Genomic DNA, 12,198 nt, shown 5'->3' with positions numbered 1-12,198 from the left:
AGACCATCAGAATATTAGAAGCACGTAGGAGTTCCAGTTAAGATGGTGGAGTGGGAGGACCACTAGCTTGCCTCTCCTCACGACTACAATGAAATCACAACTGAATGCTAAACAACCATTGAAAAAAGACTAGAACCTAGCAAAAAAGATCTTCTGCAACTGGAAACATAAAGAAAGAACCACAGCAGGACCGTAGGAGGGGCGTGCTGGCAATATAATTGGGCCCCATATGTGTGACCCAGAGTGTGTGACCCATAAGCTAAAGATTTGTTAAGTTGCAGAGGCCCTCCCAGAGGAGTGAGAGCTCTAAGCCCCATGTCAGGCTCCCCAGCTTGGGCCCTGGCATTGGGAAGAGGAGGAGACCCCAGGACATCTGGTTTTGAAGGCCAGGGGGGGCTTGGCTCTGGGAGCCTCACAGGACTGGGGGAAATGGAGACTCCATTCACTTGAGAAGCGTACGTGGAAACTCACATGCACCAGGTCCAAGGGCAGAGGCAGTGGTTTCATAGGAACCTGGGCCAGACCTGTCTGCTAGATTTGGAGGGTCTCCTGGGGACTTGCGGGACGCTGCGGCTCACTCAGGGGACGTAAAAGCTGGTGGCGGACACTGCAGGAGTGTTAATCTATATGAGTTTTCCTGGAGGCTGACATCTTGATTGGATCATTAGCACCAAGACTAGCCCCACCCAACAGCCTGTGGGGAAGCCTCAGGCCAAACAACATACAGGGTGGGAACACAGTCCCACCATCAGCAGACTTCCTAAGCCACAAACGCCTCTAGACACAGCCCTATCTACCAGAGGTCCAGGACCAAGCTTCACCCAGCAGTGGGCAGGCACTGGCTCCTCCTGCCAGGAAACCTGCACAAGCCTCAAGTCCAGCCTCATCCACCAGGGGCAGATACTAGAGATCAGAAAACAATAATCCCAAAGCCTGTGGAAAGAATCCACAAACACAGAAAGACAGACGATATGAGGCAGCAAAGGAATACCTCCCAGGCCAAGCCACAAGAAAAAATCCCAGAAGAAGAAATAAGTGATGAGGAGATAGGTAATTTATCTGAGAAAGAGTTTAAAGTAATGATGGCCAAGATGTTCAGAGAACTCAAGAGAAGTATAGATGCACAGAGTGAAGTCTTTAGCAAAGAGTTGGAAAATATAAAGAAGACCCAGAGATGAAGAATAAAATCACTGAAATGAACAATACACTAGAAGGAACCAGCATGTTGAAGCACGTGGTTCTCAGACCATGCAAGTCATGGGAGACACGTTACTCAGGATGTGGATCTAAAGGCAGCATGCGAGACCGAAATGGCACATGGTCACGATGACTCTTAAAAATTGAACACAAGGTACAGCAGAGCTGCAAGAATCAAGGACCTGGGGTGTACCCAGCAGTGGCCCAGCTGAACGCCATGGCAAGCTGGCACATGACCTAGGAAGGGCTGACCCCAAGGTCTCATTAACGACAGAATCGGATGACTCTAGTATCGCTCATCCCACACCCACGATGCTCCCTGGGGCTCCTCTGAAGTCAGGGGCTCCTCAAGCTGTGTAGAAACAGAAGGTGCATTATCTGCCCTCAAAGGATGCCTTACCTTCACAAGTAGAATGTATCTCGTAGAGGATACAGGGCCCAGGGCTAGTTTCAGAGACATTTTATTCCTCTAGAAAAACATGCCATTTTTATAAACTCTAACGCTGGCGAGAGACCACGGACACAATGGAAAAACCGTGGTGCATCTGGAATGCTCCTGCGTGTGGATTAGAAAAGTAACTTGCTCACCACAATGAGACTCCAAACTGGCAAAGTGCAGAACTGTGAGCTACACGGACGGCTGGTGTTTGAAGCCACATGATTTGCAGTGGTTTCTTACACAGAAAACTCATACAGGCTTTAATCATCTGCCTCATTAAGCTCGTGCCTATGAAAGGCATGAGAAAGGGGAAGATTTACGCAATGTTAACACAGCAGTTAGACACACACCCACACGCAGAATCCAGAATCCACAGTGCATATAGTCATGATCGCTTCCGGGACCTCCAAGTCAGCATTTCAAGAGAGATGTGTTCCTAGGTGCTACTGACCTGCAGTGAATCCCACCAATCCCATTCACTGTCTGTCTTCAAGAACAGACTTACTATTAAGGATTGCAAGGTGTTCTTTGAGGCCCACAGATTTTCCTACAACTCCTCAGTTTAAAAAAAGAGGTTGTAAAACAGAGACGGCCTCAGGTGGTTTCCTGACCCTAGAGAAGTTTTGCTTGTTCACCTGCCCATCTGTCCACCCAGTAATACTTACTGAGCTCTCACTATGTCTGGGCACTGAGCCAAGTTCAGGGAATAAACTGATGAACAAAAAAGGTATGGTCCTGCCCACAGGGGGCCTACCATCCATCAGGGAAGATGAACAGTGGACAAGGACAAGTGCAGGGAAGGTCACAGAGAAGCAGGCAGTCTTGTGGGAGTGCATGGCAGGGTGTCACTTCCCTTAGAACGGAGTCCAAACCCCTTGGCGTGGCCTACGAGAGCCCGTGTGATGCAGCCCCTGCCGCCTTCCTTAGCTTCATCGTGAACTATGCACCGCTCCCCAGTGCCAGCTCCAGTCACGCCAGCCTCTTGCATGCTCCTTCTTTCCCTAAGCTTGTCTTGTCCGAGACGATCTTCTCCCTAGAGAGCTTCTCCTTCTTAGGGCTCAGCTGAAATGCCTGAAACCACTCTGAAATGCTTTGATTTGTCATTGTTTTTTCTTTAGATTCATCTAGTTCCACAGAGGAATTGAAACGAGTTCCCCAAACAGCAACATTCACGCATTCAGGGACGTATTTATTCAATCAACAACCTCTGTGCACCAGGTGCTGTTCTAGGTGCTGGGGATACGGGATACAGTCATGGATAAGACAGGAGAGGCCCCTGCTCACAGGAGACATCCTCTAGGGGAGGGAGAGCTGATACATCATGAAACAGATGAAGAGTCAAGATAACATCAGAGTATCACATGATATGAAGAAAATAAGAGGAGAGAGGAGGATGCCTAGGCGGGAGGAGGCAGCAAGAGCCCATCAAGAAAATTAGATGGAAAGAGTTCCTGGCCGAGGGAAGAGGAAAGGTTTCAAGGTAAGAGCAAGCTTGGCACGTTCAGAGGACGGCAGGAGGGCAGTGTGGTGAGGTCATAGTCCCTGTGGTCGAAAATAAAACCGGGCTGGGGGGTACAGAGGCCCGATTAACTGTGTGGATCTAAGCACACAGAGGATTTAAGCAGGCAAGTAACAGAACCTGACTGACTTTGTAAGAACTCATTCGGGCTGACTTTTCGTTGTGTGCCCACTTACATACTTTTCATTTTTTCACCCCGTGCATATTTCAGCTTAAGAAAACACATATCATTGATTCTAAGCTGCATTTTTTTCTCACATTTTCACATTTCTGAAATCAAGATGCATCTGACAGTCGATAATGTATCAGTTTAATTTGCTGGCACTTTTTCTTTCCTATTGGCAAATACATAGTGGTGATTCTTAACAGTCACAGCCCCACAGGTCTAATGAACTAGGGCAATTTTTAAATGAAATTTTTGTCAGTTTTACTACCACCTACCACTTCTCTCAGATTTTTATTCACTTTTATTTTTATTCAAATTTTCCTTTCTTAGTATAATGGCAAGGTCAAAAACTTTAAAGGATAAGGCTGGAAAATTTGCCTACATAAGACACAAACACAGAGTTAAAAAAACAAGCAAAAGACTGAGAAAAAAAATCTGCAATAAAAAAAAAGTTAACAGGGGGTTTGTATCAAAGAACATATCTTCATGTTATAAAAGGCTCCTAAAAACTGGGGGGTGGGGGGGAAGGGGGGCGGAAACAATGCAACTGAAAAAAAAGCACAAAGAAAATGAAAAGGAAATTAATGAAGAAATTCCCAAAGGCCAATAAAACTAAAGAAAGACACTCCATCTCACATTCAGAGTTATATAAAATTTTAAAACAACAGGACACTATTACTGCCTATCAGATTGGTGGCAATTTTAAAAAATAATACCCAGTATTAATGAGGGTGTAGGGAAAAGGAATCCTGATCTACTCTTAGTGAAAATATAAATTAAAAGGGCCTTGAAGATCAGTTTGGTAGCAGCCATTAAAAGTCATAATGTGCAGTCCTTTGAGCTAGCACGTCCTGCAAACACACACATATACACAGGTTTTCTACAACACTGCTTAATAAAAGGCAGCAATCGAAATGACCATCAGTAGGGAACAGATTAAATAAAATGGAATTTCTGTGCAGGAGCACTATAACGCCACTAGAAATAATGGGGTAGGCTTGTACACACTGACATGAAAAGACAGTCATGACTTACTAGGACGTGAAAAGAGCAAGTCACAAAACAGTATGCATAAATTATTCACGTGATTAAAATTACATACAAACCTTTATTTGTATATAGAAGTATAGATTCATTCATTCAACAAACATACGTTGAACTACAACATGTATTTATTCAACGTGTACATACATTCATTCAATAGAAATTTACTAAATCTCTTACATGCCAGGCACTATTTGTGTATATATTCTATTATATGTGGTATTCACCTTTCTCGAGGTATACTGTGCATCTGTAGTAGAAAATACTCTGAACCTCAGTTGTCTTGGGTGGGGGGGGAATACGGATGGTCTTTACTTTCTACTTCATGTATTTCTACATTGATGGATCAAAGCCCTAGCAAACTGCTAGCACATTCATTACAGATAATCGTTCTGACACAAATATTAACCAAATATATAGAGAACTATGGTAGCAAAAGTGTGGAAAAAGCAAATAGGTCAGCAAATGGCAAAGCTTGAATAGGTTCTATTTACAATTTATGTAAGGGAAACGAAGGACGGGGGAGGATGCCATTTTCTGTGAAAACTTACTGGGAGTCTGATCACGAGGCGGATGACTGAAGCACGATGGTGTGTGAATGACGCGGCTTGTGTAAGTGTCTGATCTTCGCTGTGTTATCTGTGTCAACCCTCTGAGAAGGCCTTCCTCTCCGAGCATGCTTTCTAACCCCAATTATTAAGAAGACACTTCTATGTCTCTGTCAGACACAGATTGAAAATGATAGAAGATTCTGGAAGAGCTACACCATAATTGGAAAGGCTTAGAAATGAGGAAAGTGTTGTTGGAAACATTCATAATGAAAACTTGAGGGGAAAAACTGATGCAGGGGCCAAGGAGGAAACATAAACAAGGAAGCAGGTCGGGTATAAAACAAGAGGGTAGTGGGGACAGAACTGCAGAGGGCAGCGACCCCCTCCCGCAAGTGAGGCAGCCCCTGCTCAATTCTTGTAGGCTGCGGTCTGATGTCGCCAGAGCTGATTTTTCCAGGCGAAACTAGAAATTAAGACTTTGATGAAAGATCTCCTACTTTTGAAATGTTGGCGACTAAAATTCTTTCTAAAAAGATTTCAGGTTGAGGAATCTACGGACCTCTAAGAACAGTCATATCGAAAATTGTTTTAAATTCCTTCACGATAACTGCAATGAAGGTGAAAATGTATCAGCAGATAGATACGTAGATATGTGTATTTGTACACGTACACACACACACCCCCATCTTTAAAAAGAATAGAGGGAAAAGAACAAAAATTGTTATATAGCCCACAGGGTATTACTTAGGTTAAGGATACTTGCCTATTTGAAGTGCGTCCTCTGAATGTAAGTTTAAAATGGGTTTTGATAGGACAGGTTTCAATCTGTGGAAGATGAGAGAGAGAAGAAAGATGAGCCAGGTAGCTCATTACTACAAAAATGCAGATACTCAAGTAGATTTCATTACTATTTAAAGGAAGGGCCACGCCAAAGGGTCTTCTGTTTAATTACACGTGACCCTAGGCACATCCAGTCAAAGTCCAGTGGGTGCAAGTCTCAGCTTAGATCAGCTAAGCTTTACACTGAGAATCTGATATCAAATCACAAACTCATCATGAGAAATTTACTTATAGGCTAGCAAGACTTTTCCAAATGTTCCAGTGTTTTCCAAGCCACCCACTAGTGTTTTGACTCTTCTCAGACAAAACTTTTAAGAGAGCTATTACTTCTCACAGGTAAACTAAAAACACTGACTCCTACTGAGACCTACAGTTTAGTTAACATTTCTGTGATAACGTCCCCAATGAAGAAAATGTAAAAAAACCAGACATCAGAGAGCCAGGTTCAATACTGCAACAACCACACACAAACATCAATGCATTTCTCAGCCCAGGAAACGACCCTGGCCTTAATTGAGAGCCTACCTGCTCTTTTCACTCAGAGTTCTAACAAGTTGAGCCGTACTCTGTAGGTCCCGGAGCATCAGAATTGCCATATAGCATCTAGAAGGTATAGAGAATATTTTCATAAACTAGGAAAAAACAAGGCTTGAAAATTATCCCCAGTTTGTGAGAATAAGATGTGTCTAAAGGACAAGCTACAACTTCATGCTTATTAAAAATGTTATTAAAGTGTAAGAATCAACATTTTATTTACATGACTAATATAAAAAGGAGGGAGGAAATAATGCCATTTGCAGCAATATGGATGGACCTGGAGGCCATCATACTAAGTGGAGGAAGCCAGGAAGAGAAAGAAAAATACCATATGATAGATATCACTTGTATGTGAAATCTAAAAATTGACACAGATGAACTTATTTACAAAACTCACAGACATAGAAAACCAACTTATGGTTACCAGGGGGAAAAAGGGAGGGTGGAGAGATAAACTGGGAGTTCAGGATTCATAGCCACTAACTTCTATATATAAAATAGATAGGGGGAGGGTATAGCTCACATGGTGGAGTGTGTGCTTAGCATGCATGAGGTCCTGGGTTCAATCCCCAGTACCTCCTCCAAGAACAAATAAATAAGTAAACCTAATTACCTTCCCCTACAAAAATATAAAAATTAATAAATTAAATAAACAATAAGGTCCTCCTGTAGACCACAGGGAACTAGAGTCAATACCTTGTAATAGCCCATGATGAAAAAGAATCTGGGAAGGAATATATACATATATGTATAAATGAAGCAGTATGCTGGGCACTAGAAATTACCACAACATTGTAAACTGACTCTACTTCAATAAAAAAAGAAAAGAAAAGAAAAAGGAGGGAAGGAGTGCAGGTTAAAACTATTGAGAAACTTTAACCCTGGTCTTGCACTCAGGGTTTCAACATCAGCTCCACCCTCTTCCTAGCTAGCTGACCTTAGGCAACTTAATTCAACTCCTTTGAGCCTCAGTTTTCTCATCTGTGAAGAGGGGCTAAAGACAGCCCTTAATGTATGAGTTGGCTCTGAGGACTGAGTGGGCCAATCCAAGTGAAACATTTAACACAGGGCTAGGCAAAGAAAAGCTCTCAACAAAAATCAGCATTTAACTCATCACTTACAACTTAGCAAACTCCTTGAACAATGGACTTAGAAAAGCCCCACCGAGTATCTCATATATAAATAACGGATTAACTTCAGTCTCCCATTCATCCATGCATTCAAAACTATCTACTACACATCTATTCTGGGCCAGGTGCCTTTCTGCACCCTGGGGTTAAAGAAGCAAAATACACATAAAAATTCAGATTAATAGAGGAGGAAGGGATAGCTCAGTGGTAGAGCAGCATGCCTAACATGCACAAGGTCTTGGGTTCAATCTCCAGTACCTCCATCAAAAAAAAAAAAAATGTAATTACCACCCACCACCAAGTAAGTTTAAAAAAAAATTCAGATTATTAAACTACTATAGGTCACTTTTTAAAACGTTCTAAGAACTTACATTAATGGATAGAAGAATTTCAAGGGAGAACATAATTCATGGTGAAGACTGTACGATACATTGGAATGAGGGTCCCGGGGTGGGGGGTAGGAAAGGAAAGCAGTGCCTGAAAATGAGGCCTCAGCTGTTTCTAAATTCCAGCAGGCTCTTCCCTCCGGTCAAAGCCACGCTTACTTGATGCTGTGCAGTTTTCTCGAGACTATCATTGGAAAGTCGACTTCAGAGTATTTACTTGGTAGAAGATCTTCATCCTGAGAAAAAAAACCCCACAGTAATCCTTATATAATTATCTATTACTCATACAACCAGTGATCGTCTTCAGGAACCGAGTACTAGGCCGTGCAGTGCAGTGGGGGTACTTCAGGATTTTAAATCAGAGGAATGATAAGGTCAGAAGTGTGCTCTCTAAATTACTCTGGTCTCGGCACAGAGAGGGGATGGAGGTTACTGTAGTCGACCAGGTAAGATGTGATGGGGAGCCTGAATCAGGAGAGTGGCCATGGGGATGTTAAGGGGCGGCTTAGAAGCAGGACATAACAGTATTTCTCAAAAAAAAAAAAAAAAAGCAGCTTGAGACCAATTAGAGAAGGCCAAGAAATCAATCTGGTGGGTTGAGACCAGCAGTTTGGGGATAAGAAAATAAAATAGCAAATATCAGAAAGCATCACATGGAGTGGGGTTAAGTGTTATTTCGTGATACATCGACTGTCGTCTGTGACAGTGGATGGTACAGAGCAGGCACTCGGGAGCCCGGGGGACAGAGTTCACATTCCAGCTCCATCGTGTGTTTGCTGAGGCCTTAGGAAAGTCACTAGACTCCCTGGGCCAAGGTTTCCTCATTTGAAAAGTAGAGAAAATGCTAACACCTCACAGGGCTGTGAGGATAGTAACGAAATGCCTGCATGACACTCGGAATACCTGCCCTTAGCATGCATCGTGTGTGTGCCTCTATTAGAGCTCAAGCTCAGAACTTCTCCTGATACGTTTCCACACACGCAGAGGGAAACATATGTGAGGATTTTCATTACGACCCAGCGCGTAGCAGCTGAAGGTGAGAAACAGCCCTCCTGTCTTCACTAGCGCCCTGGGGAGATCAAGTACGGGGCTGATGTCACTGTCGGGGGTGGGAGGCCGCAGACAGGGGTGGGAGACAAGCTGTCACCGCACCCCCCTTGATTATATTGTTTTCAGTTTTTGAACCAGGTGAACATTTTCCAAAAATTAAATGTAAACAGCTGGAGACAGAAGAGGAGAAATTTTAATGTACCTTTGACCTCCAGAAGGTAGTATCCATCCCAGCCCCAAGCTTGAGAATTTGACAATTACATTGTCTTCCGCAGAAATGCCTTCATAAGCTGACCGACGCCATGGACTCGAGCAAAATATCCTGAGACACAGACAGAGCAGCACACAATCAGCCCGTGATGAAAGAAACAGTGCCTGCAAAGCCCAGTGTGCCTGAGGAGCAGAATGACACTTGGCCCTTCATCAGGGTCGGGGTTTATCTGAAGATATTACAGGGGAAAAAAATGGCTTTCCAATTCTCTTTCCTTTTTTTAAAAAAAAAAAAAGGCTGTTTGAACCAAAGTAGGTATAATCGATTTAATGGTGGAATTCACTGTCTTAGGAAAAATAAAATGTCCTATTCTGTTCCTTATGAAAGACAAGCATTTTGCATCAAAACGTCTGATCTAAATGTTCTTCTTGAAAATGGGCTTCTTCATGGCTCTCGCGAAAGCTACTCAGTTCTCTGGTAAAACTCAAAACTGCGAGATCACATGGAAAATGATACTTTGCGCTCAGGAATTTGGGCAGATGGATGTTAAAGCAAAGAAAATTGTACTTCTTACTGTGCTCTTTTCACCTGCACCCTGTCTGGGTTAGAGCTTCTGTGTTTATAAAACAGCACCACAGATGGGAGAAGGGGAGACACCAGCAAATGGTCTAATAAACAGACTTGTTAAGCTCTGGGGTGAGGACCTGGCGCAAAGGAGATGGGAAATGCAGAAGGGAGACAGGAAGATAGAGTCTGTCTGTTACAAAGGCCCACCGCTCAAGGTGTGACTATTTTAAGAAGAAAATTTGAGAGGAGCATTTAGAAACGTTTATTGCAACTGGACACAGGGATTCTATGTCTAGTGAATCGACTAATAAATAATTTGGGCCTGTATCTTGGATGCCTTTTCCATTTTATTTTTCTAATAAATCATCTTTACTGCATTTTACAGAATATCATCCACAATGGAATAGATTTGAGGGGGAAAATATGTCCCCACCATAGACGTTTGGGATGTGTGCTCCTTCAGGGCTGCAGGTTCCCAATCCAGAGACGCAAACCCAGGAGAGGAAGGAGGAGGGGGGCTGCCATGCTGCCTGGGGCCGAGCCAGCTGCCATGGTGGGTCCCTGCCTCTGCACCACTCATTACGGAATCTGTCTCAAGAGCACGGGAAGAGGGCTTAAAGACTCATCCCTTCTTCTCAGGAAGCATTTCTTATAAAACCTACCTCCAGGATCCATCTTTAGGGTCAAAATTCCCTGCACACACAATTATGGTCATTGGTCAATTTCTCAGTCGAAATGAAAGTCACACTGCTGTCTCAAATCCTTTGACTTCCTTGATGGAAATTACATGCAGAAACTAACAGTTACTAACCCTTTAGTAAGGCAACAACAACAAAAAATAATCCCTTACAGTTAACAGTAAAAGATACATAAATGGCTTTTAAAAATAGGAAAGTGATTTTTCAACCTAACCCCAAAATAAGAAGAATATAAAATTAAATTCCTATAAAACACCGTTTTCCAGGTATCAGATTAACAAAAATTACATAATACACTGTGCTGTCGAGGAAGCTGGGAAATAAGGACTCTGTCGGAGAGAGTACACGCTGAAACTCTCTTTCTAAGAATGTATTCCTAAAACCTCAGGCCCCTCAGATGACGAGGACATGTTGGGGAGGGAGTTGGTCACTTGCCTCTGTTAATTTCAGGGGATCTTCCTCTCTTTAGACAGTCTCACCAAATGCTGCATGTAAGGGTCATGCCAGTAGCCAATGCTCACTGCAAACCTGAAAGAGATGAAAAAGGTGGCAAGTAAGAAGAGAGTAGATTCAGGCCAGGTTCCTTGGCCAAGTTCCCAGGAACCAGGTCAAGGAGCCAGAGGAAATTAATCTATCTCAAAAGGCCAGTCACATGTCATATTCCAGCACAAAACTAAACAGACTCATCCGTCCGTCTTTATAGTCACATACACTGCTGATCACATTTCCCCACCATGGTCATTTCTTACCTCTCTCTTTCCTCCTATCACTAACTCCTTTCCCAGGACCCTAGACAGCAGATAACCTCACCTCGTACTTCATAAAGAAGACCTGGAACCATGTATTCATTCAGCAAACTCATTGGCCAGAGCTAGTTGTTGGATAACTCTGCTCAATCAAAAGTATTCCGCTTCCAGGGGAAGGGAGACTCAGAAGTAGTTGGCCAGCATCACTAACAACCATCACTAAGCGTCACTAAGTCTTTCTTCTGGCTCTATATTAAGTACCAGTCATTTCACATCCCTTAAGGAGGACACAGTGGGGAAACCAGGAACCAATAAACAAAACAGCTACAACCTGGAAAGTGCTACAGCGGTCTAAACTCTCTCTACCCCCGTCCACACTACACGGAGTTAGAGTTCTAGGAAGCCCTGATGACCACTGGAAGTCCCCTGGCAACCTCAGCCTTAGGACCACTGAGCAGTCATGTAAAGAACCTGGATGCCTAGGGCCATGCCATGCCCCCATGGGCGTGGAGCCCCTCTGCCTCTCTAAGGATATTCAGTGAGATAACAAATGTCCTTACCACTTAAGCCCAGCTGAGTCAGGCTTCTGTTATTTCCAGCCTAAAGCATCCCAAGTGACAGCCTGAATAATATACTCATCGCCATATTGTGTAATAAGTAAGCTGAAACTTAAGGGGGGTGTGTGTGTGTGTGTGTGGTGTGTGTTGTGTGTGTGTGGTGTCACCCAGCTAGGTTCTAAGCTCCCAGAAGAAGATATTACATCTTTCCTTTTCTTTTTCTCCTTGTATTATTTTTTGGGGGGGGTTAGGTTAGGTTTGTTTGTTTGCTAGTTTATTTTTAACACAGGTAATGGGGATCGAACCCAGGACCTTGTGCATGCTAAGCACACCCTCTACCAGTGAGCTATAACCTCCCCCTATATCTTTCCTATTCTCTATATCTACCGACAAGGCTTACTGCTGCCTTGACTGCACAAGGTGCTGAATGCTGTACAAATACGTCCCCCCAGTCTCTTGTATCCAGGTTTGCACATCTGTAAACATCTATAAGGAAGCATATACGTTCAGCTACTCAACTCCACACAGAAACACACAAAGTCCTCACTAAGGGATACAAT

The 12,198-nt window shown here is 43.4% G+C and overlaps 1 pseudogene; it reads right to left on the bottom strand.

The window, feature by feature from the left end:
• LOC141573910 (thyroid receptor-interacting protein 11 pseudogene) overlaps window positions 1-12,198 on the bottom strand; it is a 50,444-nt pseudogene that overhangs the window by 20,934 nt on the left and 17,312 nt on the right.

The sequence above is a fragment of the Camelus bactrianus genome, chromosome 18, assembly GCF_048773025.1.
Source record: "Camelus bactrianus isolate YW-2024 breed Bactrian camel chromosome 18, ASM4877302v1, whole genome shotgun sequence".
NCBI lineage: Eukaryota > Metazoa > Chordata > Mammalia > Artiodactyla > Camelidae > Camelus > Camelus bactrianus.
This window is presented reverse-complemented; position numbering and strand designations above follow the sequence as displayed.